This window comes from Stylophora pistillata, chromosome 1, assembly GCF_964205215.1.
Source record: "Stylophora pistillata chromosome 1, jaStyPist1.2, whole genome shotgun sequence".
In the NCBI taxonomy this organism is placed as follows: Eukaryota; Metazoa; Cnidaria; class Anthozoa; order Scleractinia; family Pocilloporidae; genus Stylophora; species Stylophora pistillata.
In genome coordinates, this window is record NC_142519.1 from 24200374 (window position 1) to 24215667 (window position 15294).

A 15294-nucleotide genomic window follows, 5' to 3' on the forward strand; every position below is an offset into this window, starting at 1 on the left:
GCAGATGATCGGCGTGACTAAAGCCAACATCTTAATGTTCTTGTTTACTCTGGTTAAGGCGAATTTTACGACCTTGTACATCTTTGTATTACTTTTAGTGGTTCCAAAAGTGGTTTATGTCTATTGTCTCATTCTTGATGGGTTGTAGTTGCAGTTTATTTCTAAAGTCTTGTGTAATACATATTTTCTGTGATCCTGTATCGATGACGATGCGTGCTTGAGGTCGTGTTGATGGGCCGCTTGCTGTAACGATAGCAGTTTGCAGTAGCACGCTTGTGCAAGTGGTAACCGTAGCCACTAGGGTTTTTGATGAGGGGCTAACGTCTTGATTTTTTTTTTGTATGGAGTTTTCTTGTTTTTTTTTGGCTGGTTTTTTGTTGAATCTTAACATAGCTCGCTTGGTTCATAAATTGATGTGTGGTATTTTGGTGTGCAATTGACGCATCTTCCTCTGGAGTGGCATTGGTGTTCAGTATGGCCTGATCTGAGGCAATACGAAGATCTCTTTTTTTTATTGAGTATCATTTTTCTCGGTTTTGTTGTTTTAACCCTTTACCCCCCAAAGGGGACTAATGAGACGCATGACTCCTCTTCCCCAAGGGCCACTAGCCAAATTGAGAATGATTTAAGGTGGCTTCACATAAGCCTCTCAAAGGGGAAAACTAAGCATTGCACAACAACACAATACAAAGAAACTTTGTTGGAAATTGAATAACCTTTTTATTTGTCTAATGTTATCTTAAAAATTTACATTACTCACCTAATAAATACAAATCAAAAATATGTGAACTGAGTCTTTCATTCTTGAGCCAATGTTCAGTTCTTCTAAACAATAACAGCACTATATTTATGGTGATAAAAAGCCTTAGGGCATGTTTACATGGGAAGAGGGTGCCCCTAGGGGATAGTGTTACCCTACTTGGTAGGGTTGAAGATACCGAGCGTTTTCATGGTAATTTGAAACCCTAGGGGCGAGGGCTGACACTATAGCCAGGTCACCCAGCAAGGAAAACAACCAAAATGACGGCGGGAGATAAAGTTTTGGCGGTTAATTCGATTCTGACGGCACTCGCTTCTTTAGTTCCTTCTTTTCAACTTTGTGCTTTGTTGTTGATATCTCTAATGGCTGAAAGACAGCGTTTACAACTGGCTAGCCAGCACATTTCAGCCCAATATAACATTGCTATGAATCACCTCCGTAACGTCAAGAGACAAGTTTGTCGTAAAGGCAGGATTTGGCGCATGCCCGGCCGTACTGAACAGTGGTGGCTCAATTTACAACATGGGATTTTGCCAGAAAGTGAGTGGAAAACGAATTTGAGGATGGATAGAATTGTTTTTATGAAACTAGTTGATGAGCTGTATCCTTATTTACGTCCTGGACGTAGCCCGCGCGGCGATGATGTTCTTTCTGTTGAAAAGCAAATCGGAAAGACACTATACTATTTGAAAGATCAGGGATCATTGTACATGACTGCTAATTCGTTTGGTGTTTCGAAAAGTACAGCTTCTGTGGTCATTAGAAAGGTATGCGATGTGATTACTGCCACTACGGGGCCAAAATATATCAAACTTCCCAGCAATGTGAAAGAAATGGCTACACTTGTCAAGGGAATAGAAGACAAATATGGATTTCCACAGGCTTTTGGCTGCATTGATGGCACCCATATTGAAATTCAGCAACTTACAGAAAACCCACATGATTACTATAGCTACAAACAGAAGTATACAATTAATACTCAGGCTGTTTGTGATTGGAATGGGAGATTTCTTGATGTTGAAGTCAAATGGCCTGGAAGTGTACATGACGGGAGAGTGTTTAGTAACTCCAGAATAAACAGGCTCTTAAGAGAAGAAAAGCTTCCCATGATGTACAAGCAAATTCTCCCTGGTTATGACAAAGTGCCTGCAACATTGATTGGGGACCCTGCCTATCCATTGCTGCCCTACTGTATGAAGGAGTATGCAAGCCCAAGAAGTAATGAAGAGGTAATTTTCAACAACATGCTCCGTGTAGCAAGGAACCCCATTGAGTGTGCCTTTGGGGGGCTAAAGGCCAGGTGGCGAATTTTAAACAAACGTCTTGACTCAGGCTTGGAATTTGTCCCTCCACTTATCTACACATGTTTTGTTCTTCACAATTTTTGTGGAGTCAATAACCAACAGATAGACGAGGATATTGTGTCACAACAAATAGCTCTAGAGAGGTTACAAGCAAACAATAACCCTGATTGATTGTACTCATTCAATACTGCAGAAGGAACAGGCACTAGAAACACTATCACATATTATTACAGAGAACATATCCCATATTGACTGTACAGTACGAATGGCACAACAACATCATTGGCTTTCCTGCAAGCAGGATTGCAATTTGTAAACTTGAAACATGGAAAAACTTGATATGTTTAGTTAATAAGCAGCAGTACGTAACCAATTGAAAGTGTAATTATTTGTGTAAATATGCAAATTTTTTAGCTACAATGACTTTATGTTTGGAGACACACAAATGTGTGTGAGCTAGCTTGATTTTCAGACAGCATTATTATCACACAGACAACAGAACAATGTCTATCTTGATAACTGGAGCTTTTAATGCTTATAAACAGACAATTTGTTGTGTTAAATAACAATATCAATAAGTACCAACAATTCATGGGTAACTCATGAAACAAAAATCACTGGAACTGTATTGAACAATGACAATCTCAACATCAATGAACAGTAACTAACATTTTGTTGTGTTTTCAGTTATAAAAAACAACTGTATAAATGTTTCAATAAACTAATGACTAAACCTGTAATATCTGTATTCTATATGCATTCAGTCAATGTATATCCCATGTAAGGACATCAAGAATAATCACATTAGCAAAAACAGCAATAGCAAGTCTCAAACTTGAAAAACATATGAGATAATAGCTTTTTAATTGCAAATGAAAATTCTTCTAAGAAAAGCCAAAATTTGTTTATGCAAAATAATTTGAAAGCTCCATGTCTCTTCAACTGAACTACCAAATTGAAAATATTTCACTTGTTAAAACAAAACGTTGTGCTTAATTGCTTCATTTTTTTGCAACTGATGATACTGAGTTATAACGGTTTTCGATGGCTCCTTTATCCAATAGTAAGACAAAGTCAAAAAAGAGGCATTGAAATATTCTAATATACTGAACTAGTGATTTGAGAATAGTTCTATATCAACTATTTCAGTTTCATGAAAACACCTGAACTATTTTATAAATCATTTTCAGAACAGAATGCATAATTGTAGCTCCAAATATGATAGCCTTTGTACTATTGATTGTTAGTACCATAGTGATTAGGATAACCCATTTATTGTCCACAAGGGTAGTACGGCTGAGGAGGAGGAGAAAGAGGTGGAGTTGGGGGCTGGTTTTGGGCTAGGGCTGCTGCAAGCATTTGCATACCTGCATCAATTCCATCACCAAGAGAACTGATGCAGTTTGTCATCTTTGTTATTGACTCCTCTAAAGTTTTGTTTGATTTTTCAAAGATCTCCAGCATGTTTTTTTTTCATCTGCATGTCTTCCTCAGCATTGTTCATCAATATTTGATCCCTTTGTACTGTGATAATTTTTTCTCCATATGTTTTCTCTTGTTATCTACAAGTTTTGGTATACTGGAATGTGGAACTGACATTGGTGTTTCAGTGCAATAAGAATCACCAGTGGCACTGCTGTGTGGAGAATCTATAAACAAAACAGTTAATAAATGCAAAAAAATAATTATTACCCTGTATTAACCATATATTACAAGATCGAATACACAACTGCTCCTCTGAAGATTCTGTATGAATTGCCCTTTTCAATTAACTACAAAAATTTCTCTTTCTTAGAAATTGAAATTATAATAAGTGTGACAAAACTAAAAAAAAAAAAAGAATTTTACTATAAATGCAACAACATGTCTGTAACATTGTGAGGTTTTGTTGTCCCCATTCACAAGAAAATAAATTAATGTGGACAGATATAGACCTACTGGAGAAGAAATTTTGTCTTTTGTACTAGAAATCTACATGCTATTGTTATGTTATTTGATAAACTTCATATCATATATGACAATCAGAGGCTGAATTTGTAATGATAAATCCCCTCATAGGTTAAAATGCAGTTTTTCCCACAGAGTGTTAAAATATCAAAAGAAAAACTTATAGTAAATAACATGTCAATAGTTATTGTATTCATCATAATACCTGCAGAGGACAAACTGTCGTCATAGCTCTCGGGTGAATCAGTTTCGTTGTCATTTTCATGAAGCCCCAAAATTGAATCTCCATCGATTCCAAATGACAAAGAAGTAGTTGCTGGCGAACCTCCCCAGATTTCTGCTAAAAGATCATAGTTCTCTTGGACAACATGGCTACTTCCACTTCTTGAACCTTTGCTGACAGCAGCTCGATAATCTTGCCTTAAGGCCTTGATTTTCTCCTTTACCCTACTGTACCCAGATTTGATTAACAACTTTTCGGCGTTTGTGTTCTTTGCAAAGGTCAGGTAAGTATCTTTATCCATGTCTTTTAATTCTACCTCCGATTCCATTACTTTTTCTGGGCCAAAGTCATCAACATAATGTCGCGCCATAGAATTTCTTATCTGTGTATACATCGAGGAAAGATCCGCTTCAAAGTCAAGTCCTTTGAAGTCGCAGCTAGACTTGTACTCTTTCATATAAGCCAGGAGATCTTCTATCATTCTGGGTGACCATGTAAACTTCTTATTAACCTTTTGCTTTTTGGGGGCCTTTGCCTCGTGCGTTGACGCTTTGCGTTTGGTTTTGGATAGTTGCTGGACATTTTCGACGTTCTCCGCAGAATTCTCGGTTCCCAAAAGACTATCAACGTCTTCTCCATTATCTTCCGAGTCAGGAACGAGTTTTGTAAGCTGGTAACGGCGAAAATATTCACCTGGTTTGTAGCTAACACTAGCTGTGGAGGCTGTTCCACTGTCCGCCATTTTGTTTCGCTGAGATGCCTGCGCTGTGTGTCAGCGGTATGACTGGACATAGCTCTTCCCCTAGGGATAGCCCTAGGTTTTGCGTTTACATGGGCTAACGGCGGCAAAACTCGTCCCTACACAGTAGGGTCACCAGGGTAACCCTACCCCGAGGGTCATCCTACCCCACATGTAAACACGCAGTATAATTACAATAGAGAAGGCTCACCCTACTAGCTAGGGGTAACTCTACTATGTAGGGGCACCCTCACTCATGTAAACAGGCCCTTAGTCAAGGAAAAATAACCAAAAGGTGCATGTTTGGAATAGCTTTTCTTCACAAAGTTCATGGAAGCAATGGGCAAGAGTACCATATAACCCCATACACTAACTATGCATTCAATCTTTGTTCAATGAAAACAATAGCAATAACAATAGAACTCCGCAGAGACTAGTAGTCTTTGTTTTCAAAATTTGGATTTTTTTCCAAGTCTTTTTTGAAACAGGGTAAATTTGGCACGTTTTGGCTTTGCAAAACGAGAAATTTAAGGCATTTTCCAGACGTTTTTATTTTTGAAATATAATTTAATGTTCAGTTTCACTTTGAAAGCGTAAAATTGGCCGGAAAATAAAGTTAAGTCTACGGTCAGGCTTTGAAGTTTGTCAATGCAAAGTTGAAATAAATGTTGTGTCTTACCTGTTCTAGTGGTTTTGGTTGATTCTTTCATTATCCTTTTGTGTCCTAGTGATGATAATTGTTCGTGAAGGCCAGTGCATACAGCGACACAAAGAAACCTTTGTATCTAGTCTTTCTGGACTTCATAAAGTTGGGCGATATGTTTGATAATGCTTCCAAAGGGATCATTTCCGTAGTACTGACGCCACATATATTCTTGTAGGTAGCCATCGAAGTCCTTTGGATGTTCCTGTTTGGGGCAAACCTGGCTTGATTCCCCACCATGTATTTCCGATGCCCTGTGTGTGCGCACCGGTGAATTCTGGCGCATTGAAGCCATTCCATCGCAACCCTTTTTTAAACATCGCCACTCGTACCCGTCTCGTGATGAAGCACATCGCATCCAGCTAAGTTCATTGCTGCACCCAGCTTGAGGACATTTTAACGATGTCGCAAGCAGGTTGTGATCCTTACACCACTGTATGCACTGGTCGTGATTGGATAATATTCGAGAAAGTCGAATAAAATTCAGTCTCTCCATCTCCGCGTTGTTGTTGTTCTTCTTCTTTCTATCTTCTTCTTTCGTTGATGTTATTAGAAAGAGGTATGAATAAATTTTGTTTTCTATGTGGTATTTGGCCAATCGTAGAGAAGAAGAAATGCATTCTATAGTGCAAAGGGGACCTTTGTGCATTCTATCAATGCACATATTGTTATGAAAATTTTCTTACTGAAAGGTAAAAGAAAAAGTAGCTTTTGGAGATGAACTCCTAACTGGTTTGCGTAGCATAGTGGTAAGGCTATGGTTTGATCATGGTCTGATAATAACTCGTTGTCTTAGGAGCGATGGTTCAAGGCTCAGCAGGACTGCTAAGAAGGTAAAAAGGAAAGAAAAGAAAAAAAAAACCGAGGAAAAGGGAATTGGGAACAAAAGGGAGAAGGGAGAAGAACGTGAGAAAGGAATGGAGACGAAAAAGCTGCTTTCAATCAATTTCTCTTTTATTGAAGCAGTAAGTACTTATTAGTAATGTATTTATGCTAAACCCATGGGAATAAGTCATTGTCTTAAAAACAATGGGGTGCATACATAATTAATGTTGAATGCATGATTAATGTATGGGGTTATATGGTACTCTTTCCAAGCAATTTTTCTGTGCACGGAAAGCACAGCCATCTGGGAAAACTTCTATTCTCCTTTCTTGTGGGCTTTTACTTTGGCATTCTTTGTCGACAAACTTGCTGGCAAGCCGTGCCGATTTGATCGAATCGTGCCACACAGGTACGTTTGGTCTCCCAGTAGATCGCAAGGGAGAGGAATCGATGTGAAAAAATTATCACAGAACACATGGTGATATTTATTGAAAAATGGCTCTGTGAGTTCGCGAACAACATGAAAGCCGAGTCTGTGTTCTGTCGCGCCACCATCTTGTTTCCCCTTGTAGACTTCCCCGTGTAGACTTCCCCGTGTAGACTTACATACAAAGCCATTTGAAGAGTCAGCACACTCCCAAATTTTGATGCCACGTTTTACCGGTTTCTTGGAAAGATATTGCTTACTGTATTTATTCATCTACAAGCTGAGCGACTTTTTCACAAAATTTTACCAAAATCTTGAAAATTCAAGCTAGAGAAGGGTTCTTGGCTTATGGCCGAGTGTTTTTCCAAACATAATTTTTTCGAAACAGCAAATTCAAAGGAAACATAGATATATTCGTCTATAAGCCGAGATATTGCATGCAGAAGTAAATAACAAAACAAGTTGAAGTTGGTCATTGACTTTATTTATGAGGTTGCTTTCAAAGGAGCGGTTTGATGTTTTCGCCGCGTAGTAAACACGGCTTACTGTTTGTCCTCGGTGTCGGCGTGGAATTCGTCGTCCATCTCCTCCTCATCCGCTAGTTCTGCCATTCTTCCAAGTAGATTGCTTCATCTTCCATGCCGTCTAGAGTAATTAAAGATTCTGCAGGTTTTGAACGAGTGTATAGATCTTGCAAAAGTGTTTTGAGAACTTTGACACTGACCAATCAGAATTGCCCATTCCCACAATTGGTAAACAAACTCGTCACATGTTACGGTGTTGAAATTTGTGATCACGTAAAGAGAAAACTTACCTTGACTTCTCTGCTCAGTAAACCAGTAAAGTAATCTCTCTTCCACCCGCGGATATTTTGGAGTGTAACGGCCCATTGTTGTGCATTTCGCTGACATCTCGAGCTCTCCATTAAGAGATTTTCTTGACCTTTCCTCTAGCGACTCACTGATGACTTACTCTCTGGTTATCTCGGAATTGTTTTCGACGGCAATGCTGTATTGAAACTCATTTCTGTTTCGAAACTTTTGCATTCATTTCAGTTTGTTCGAGAATGGAATTCTCTGAATATGGTCTCGGCTTATAGGAGAATGGAATTCTCTGAATATGGTCTCGGCTTATAGCCAAGTATTTTCAATTTACATGTTTTAAGAACCTTTCCAATTAAAACAGGCCGAAGTTTAGGGTCTCGGCTTATAGACGAATAAATATGGTAACAACAACAACAACAACAACAGCATTTATTTAAACACGATAAAAAATTCAGCAAAAGCTGATGTGGTCATAGACCACTTTCATAAATGGCTGCCGGATTAATACTCTTTTGTTTAAATTTAAATTTGCCTAGGTGGCCTCGTTCTCCAGTACAAAATTCAAAAGAATACATTATCTCAAGCGAGGCCACCCAGGCAAATTTAAATGTAAACAAAAGAATATTAATCTGGCAGCCATTTATGAAAGTGGTCTATGTACGAACAATAAAACTAAATTCCTAACTAAATGCAATAAAACTAAATTCCTAACTAATTATAAGAAGACTAATGTAAGATTTCAACATATTTTCAACAATAAAAATTCTACAGTACATCATTATAATATACGTGGCTTAAAAATACACTTGAGTGACTTTTTAAAAGCGTCAACATCTTGAATTGACCTCATTTGATTTTCCAGAGCGTTCCGAGTAATTGACTTGTATGAGCATGATTTCTTGACCATATCGGTCTTAGGTCCAGGTAACTTAAATGTCATTTTCTTCCTGAAGTCATGGCTACTTACCTACTTTTCAAAGCGACGGTTCATAGGACATGGTAAAAGATGATAATAAGCCTGATGCGCTAAGATTAGTAATCGTTTCTCATACGTAATCTCTAAGGTATTCCATTTTACTGTGGCAAGAACTTCCTTGCTTGGAGTACACCAATCCAAGTTAAAATATTATTTTCGCCACTCTAACATGTATAGATTCTAAGCTTGAGAAAAATACTCGACCACAAGAGCCCCAAACTAACATACCATATGTCGCAGACGGCAGAATAACCTTAAAATAGAAATCAGTTCTTGCTTGTTTAGGCAGGAAATACAAGGATGTAAGTAAATTCAACTTCTGCGTATATGACTTAGCTAATTCCGATACATGATGATCCCATTTAAGAGCATTATCTATCTGAACACCTGGGCATCTTGTAGAAACAACCTCCTCGATAACATAATCACCCATCTTAATAGCTTGTTTTGGCCCAGTAAATTTTCCGTGTCCACCAAGCAATATATATTCCATCTTGGTGGGATGTGGAGTGAGACAGTTCTTGCAACACCATGTATATAGCCTTGCTAGTACTGTATTCAACTTGGAGGCCACCAGATCATAGGTCGGAGCCGAGACATAGACGGTGGTATCGTCTGCGTACATGTGAAGCTGTGGGTCACCATCTATTCCCTCAGTGATATTGGGCAGATCATTACAGAAGTGGAAAACAGGGTAGGGCCCAGCACCGACCCTTGAGGTACACTAAAAGTGACTGGCATAGCTTGAGATTGACACCCATTAATCGTCGTTACTTGCGTTCTTCCAGAGAGGTAATCCCTTATCCAACACCATAAGTCCCCAGCTACACCAAGACTTTGAAGTTTTCGGAGCAGAATGGAGTGGGGAATTGCATCAAACGCCTCACAAAAGTCTACAAAAACCACGCCTACAACATGTTTCTTGTCGATCGCTTGTCTCCAGTCATCCGTTTTCTTCACTAACAACAGCTCGGTGGAATGACCTTTTTTATACGCCCACTGGTGAGGGTTCCCAAGTCCTTGTTCAGTGACATGCGTGGTAATAGTTGACGCCACCATAGACTCCATCAGTTTTCCTGGTACACTTAATAGCGAAATAGGCCTGTAATTTGCTTAACAGTTTCATCATCACTTGTATAGAAAGCTGAGATGTTCGCAGCCTTCCAAGTAACCGGTACACTGTTGCAGGTGGCGCTTATTTGAAAAACAGACAATAAAGATGGAATAATTGAGTCACCGGCAAACTTTAAAAGTTTTAGAGCAACTCTGTCGGGCCCAGAGGCTTTATCGGCTCTCAACTTAGCCATCGAACTAACAATAACCTCCTGTGATAAATTTATGTTCATAACACAAGGCGCGACAGTAGATACATGAACGTTACTTTGTGTCGAGTTGGTATTCGGCAATTCGTTGGCCAGTTTTTCGCCTATAATTGAGAAATGTTCATTAAGTATGTTCGCTTTGTCCAGATCGGAGGTGACAACTTTTCCATCCGCATTCCTGATCCCTAAGATCGGGGTAATCGATTCGCCGTTTGTCGCATTTTTTACCAGTCTCCAGTAGGATTTACAATCCTTCACTTCATTGAACAATTCCAAGTAGTATCTGCTCTTAGAGAGCCTCACTTCCCTTGTCACTCTATTCCGCAACTCCGAATACTCAGCCCACAGGTCTGGATCACCCAGACGTCGTGCCATTTTAAGCATTTTGAAACGTTTATTCATCAAGTGGCGTATTTGCGGTGTTATCCAAGGTACCGAGACGCTCCTAATTTTAACTTCCCTGTAAGGCGCATGCACCTGACAGATATCTTTGAATATGCGTAACCACGCCCAATAGCAATCGTCTGGATCATTAAACACTGAACATACTGACCACGGGGCACTCTCGATATCCTTCACAAATGCAGCTTGATCAAATCTTTTGAAGGTGCGGGCTCTGACTATCTTTGGAGGCGGCCTTTTTATTTTGGACCATATTGTAGCAAGAACCAGCTTATGATCTGAGATTCCCGACTCAGTTGTTTTAATTGTTCCTTTGATAATCTCCGGCTTGCTGGTAATAACCAAGTCAATCAGTGTTTGTGTGTCACTTGTAACTCTTGTTGGCTGGCTCCTATCGTTCATTACGCTATAGCTAAATTGCTGGAGTATATCTTGTAATCTTCTACCGGCGTATGATGTAACACCCTTGTAGCTATGAAAATAGTCCGAGTTAAAATCACCGACAAGCACCACATTCCTGTGCCTAAGCCACGTTTTCTCCAGACAATCACAAAATCGTTCGTAGAACTGGAAGTCAGAAGGAGGTCGATAACAATTTCCTTATATCAACACAGACGAATTATGCATAATTTTGATCCAGATTAATTCAACATCAGGGGGCTCTAGGGATTTGAGGCTTGAATAACAAATATGGCTCGCAATGTAAATCAAGCAGGCACCTCCATCCTGTCCCGTATTTCTGTCCTTCTAACAATCTTATAGTTATCCACATGTAATTGCTTGTTCGATATTCTCGCGTCTAAAAAGGTTTCGGTAATTGTTAAAATGTCGAAACGACACACTTTAAGTAATAGGTTGATTTCATCCATCTTATTCCTCAAGCTTCTGAAATTATTTGAGCCACGGTTGATTTCACTCGCAAAGTTGAGTAAATAGTCTTCACCTTCCGTAGATATGCCTCGCCATCCAGGATTTAGCTCTACATCACCAGAAAGTAAAAGTATCTGTGTAGTAGCCACAGAGTTTGCATAGTACAAAACTCTGTCTGAACTCCAGGAACCCTTGTGTTACAAAAACTGCTAGAAGTCACCGGCTTGAAGTTGTTGTTGCCGGCAGGAGTCTGAAGACAAATAACGCCCTCAATGGCAGTACTTAGTGTTTCTGGTACAATCAAGGTAGTGTACTGATGAAGAGGATACTTAGCTGCATTATGGATGACATTTAGATGCGTTAAAACCAAGCCTAAAAGTAGAAAACCTCTTTGAACCTTGGAGCTACAGCAAAACGTGACCGCCATTATGCTGATCCACAGTCATTATTTTTCTGTGCGCGCTTGTTTTTTCTGGTCGCGTAAGATTTGTTAAATAAAAGGGAACTCTTTAGCTACAATGTATCAATGTTGAGTTATGGATGCACTTGGAAGGTTTGCTAAGCACTCAAGAAGCTAGAGTCGCTCTCGGCTATGAAAGTTGCCCCTTGAGGCCCAACCATTGCCTTATCTACAGATAAATTCTGTTTGGGACGATATTTTTCACGAAAGTTCTTCACAACCGCATCTAAGAAAGGACGCACTTTGAATAGTTTGTCATGGTTTGGCCGCTCACATAAAACAAACTTTTCATTTTTGTTCAAGTGCAGATTTTGATTCAGTTTATCGAATCTGTTTCTAGCCATGACACGCTTTACAAATGGAACACCGAAAGCTGGATCATTGGACCAATACAAACTTGTTTCAGGCAAGATGTGTATTCCAAAGAAGATTTGCAAACCGAAGAATGCTTGTATTTCTGCAATGTTCGTTTCATACCACTTCGGGTCTGCTTTTCTTGCAACACATTGTCTTGCATAGCGGTTCGTTTCTTGGACGATATTCTGAAACAATTCTTCTGACGCAAAAAGGCAGAAGAAGTCGTTCGCCATGCCTCCGTTTTGAGGTAAATGTGGTGAAACAGAAATATTGCTTCCTGAATCACTAGCGTAGTTATCTTGCTCATTTTCGATCTCTGCATCTTCAATGTCCGACTCCACCTGAGCCGCCATTGCAAAATTTTCATAATAAAAATTCCTCTCAGCTCTTGAATGGAACAAGACCCACGCGATTATTGCAAACTTCCTTCTTAACCTCTGTCTAATTGGTCAGAAATCATTAGGAACGAAGAGATGACCATAAAGGATTCTATTGGTTCAAACATAGCAACCAAAAGAGTGCCAATTGGCACTCTTGGGATCTTGGTGCAAAATTTCCAGAGTGTCAATTGGCACCCTTGGGGGGTAAGGATTAACCATATGACAGTTGTTGTGGCGGTGTTTACCGTCACAGTATATGTAACGATATCATGAGCAGACAATCTCTGTTGATTTGGTCATTAACTTTTATTCAATGCTCGCCAAGGTCTCTAGTGTCGAACTGCGAGTCCCTTGTCTGAAATCATACACATGATCACGTGTTAAGGAGAATCTTGTTACATCTTTACCCTTATAAAAACAAAACAGAACAACGAAAAAATGCTACTAAGTGTCCACAATGGACTGTCACTAGATATCTAAAGTCCTATGGCCACTGATGGTTAAGTTCACTGTAGTGGACCAACTTAGTTTCGAAAGACTGCAGAGTCATTGTGCCAGGCAGGTGCCCAGCGGGTACGATTCGACCTGTGGAGACCATTGTTGCCGTCAGTGGCAGGAGTCTTGCTGCTTGGAGGGTTTGGCTTGGCTGTCCTCAAGAGGTGCTGGCACAGTCTCATTAGCTTCTGGAATGTCAGGCTCGGGAATTGGTAGTTCATTTGTTCTCTGTGTGTGTCTGGGGTTGTGCCTGTACTCTGTGTCGCCCACCTTTACTACATAGATCCTGTTGGCAACCTTTCCTGTACAGATTCTTGGACTCAGTCTCCTGACCTGGGAGTTTTATGGGTACCATCTCTCCAGGCGTGATGGCCTTCAGTGGCGTGGCAGCTCTGTCGTAATAGTGTTGCAGGCAATGCTTTGCCCCTGCTACTGCACGAATATCACCTCCAGTGTCATAACAGGGCTTCAGGAGGCTTTCTACCAGTGGCAACAGGGTTCTGCATCGGCACCCCAGGAGATGTTGTGCTGGGCTCGTTCCGATTCCTTTTGAAGGCGTGTTGCGCCAGTCAAGGAGAGCCAAAAACTCAGACTGACCAGACTCCTTACATTTCCTTAAGAGTCACTTTACGGTTTTAATGGCATTTTCGGCCTTGCCGTTGGATTGTGGGTACTTCAGCGATGATGTCACATGATCAAAACCTTATGTGTGAAAAGACTGAAAACTCAGTTGTGGAGAACTGAGGACCATTGTCAGTCACACTGACATCTGGTATGCCGAACCGCATGAAGACTGCTTTGAGCTCCTTTGTGATGGACTGTGAGGCTGTTGATGTGACGCGTGCTTCCTCTATGTAATTGCTGTAATAGTTATATGACTAGCAGGGTACGCCTGTCTAGGTCACAAAGGTCCACAGCTACTTTGGACCAGGGTCCTGCTGCAAAGTTGTGTTGCTGAATTGGCTCCTTGCTCTGCTAACTGCGTTGCGCCATGCAGGTATTGCACTTTGCGGTGTATTCTTTTGGCTTCGTTGACATCCATGCCCAATAGAGGCTATTGTATGTTCATGAGATGGAAGCCTCAACTCCAATATGGGATGCATGTGTCACTGCGAGGAGCTCCTTTTGAAGTGAAGCTGGCACAGCCAGTTGTTGCCCTTTAATTATCAGTGTACCTTGCATGGTGAGCTCGTCGCATATGTCAAAATATTCATGCAGGCACTGGGAAACATTACCTCTGGCTAGAGGCCAACTGTGCTGTATAGTCAGTTGCAGTTCTTGCAAGACAGGATCATCTGCTGATGCACTCTTAATTTGACGCCATCAGGTGCCACTGACAGGAAGTAAGGTCTTGTAATCAATCCTCTCCAGCTCATGGACAAATTCAGACACCTCGGTTGTTGGGAAAGCTGTGTTAAATGTGTCAGTGAGGAACATCTCCTTGCCTCTCTTATATCTTATCTCAAGGTTGTATTTTTGAAGACAAAGCAGCATACGCTGAAGACGTTGCGGTGCTGAGTTAAGAGCATGCCCGCGAAGAGGATAGCCAATAGCTCTTTCTCGATTTGAGTGTAATGGGTCTCTGCTGATGTTAGAGCCCTGGATGCGTAGGCCACAGGCTGCCCTTTCTTCAAAATGGCAGCTCCTAGACCCGACTGTGATGCATCACATTGAAGGGCCACTTTGTCACTGAGGTTGTAGTAAAAGAGGATTGCAGTGTGAGTGACTGCTTCCTTCAGTTGGTTCAACATAGTGTTCTGTGCGTCATCCCAACACCGCTCGGTATACTGCTGAGTCAGCTCTCGTAATGGCTTTGTCATGTCCGATAGGTTGGGGAGAAATTTACTTAGATACTGTGCCAGGCCCAGGAGCCTCTGCACTCCAGCCTTGTCTGTGGGGTCTGGCATATGTCAAATGGCTTTGACCTTGGCAGGGTCCACTTGTAAACCATCACCTGTTGGCACATGGCCGATGAACGACACCTGCATCTGTCTCAGTTTTAGCCTTTCGGTGTTGAGCTTTAGCCCATGATCCTGGCACATAAGTGTCTTGTCGTGGTCTTGTGTCGCTTGTTCCATGGTCTTTCCGTAACTAACAACAACAATTGTGCCATTCTCTTGTCAAGTTGCAAGATGTTTCTGAATAAGTTTGAACTGCGATGAATTCCTCGTAACAGTCTGTGAACTGTTACTCGTTGTGACCATGGTACCTTTCTGTTCCTCCATGATAAATGGTTTTGGATTGTATTGAGTGCCGAGCTTGTTCAGTTTGGGTTGTCTA

At 40.7% G+C, this 15294-nt stretch overlaps 1 long non-coding RNA gene and 1 other non-coding gene across 2 annotated transcripts in view; one reads left to right on the forward strand and one right to left on the reverse strand.

Moving 5' to 3' along the window:
* LOC111335538 (uncharacterized) overlaps positions 1-6173 on the forward strand; it is a 32881-nt gene extending 26708 nt beyond the window's left edge. Inside the window, exon 7 of the long non-coding RNA XR_015995697.1 lies at positions 5855-6173. This is a non-coding gene — a long non-coding RNA (uncharacterized LOC111335538). The remainder of the gene's footprint in view (positions 1-5854) is intronic.
* Positions 2573-5031, reverse strand: LOC111331161 (uncharacterized). The gene is made up of 2 exons (XR_015995692.1): positions 4217-5031; positions 2573-3713 (listed from the first exon to the last, which is right to left on the reverse strand). It is a non-coding gene; the product is annotated as an uncharacterized LOC111331161 (transcript).
* Positions 6174-15294: the final 9121 nt, after the last annotated feature.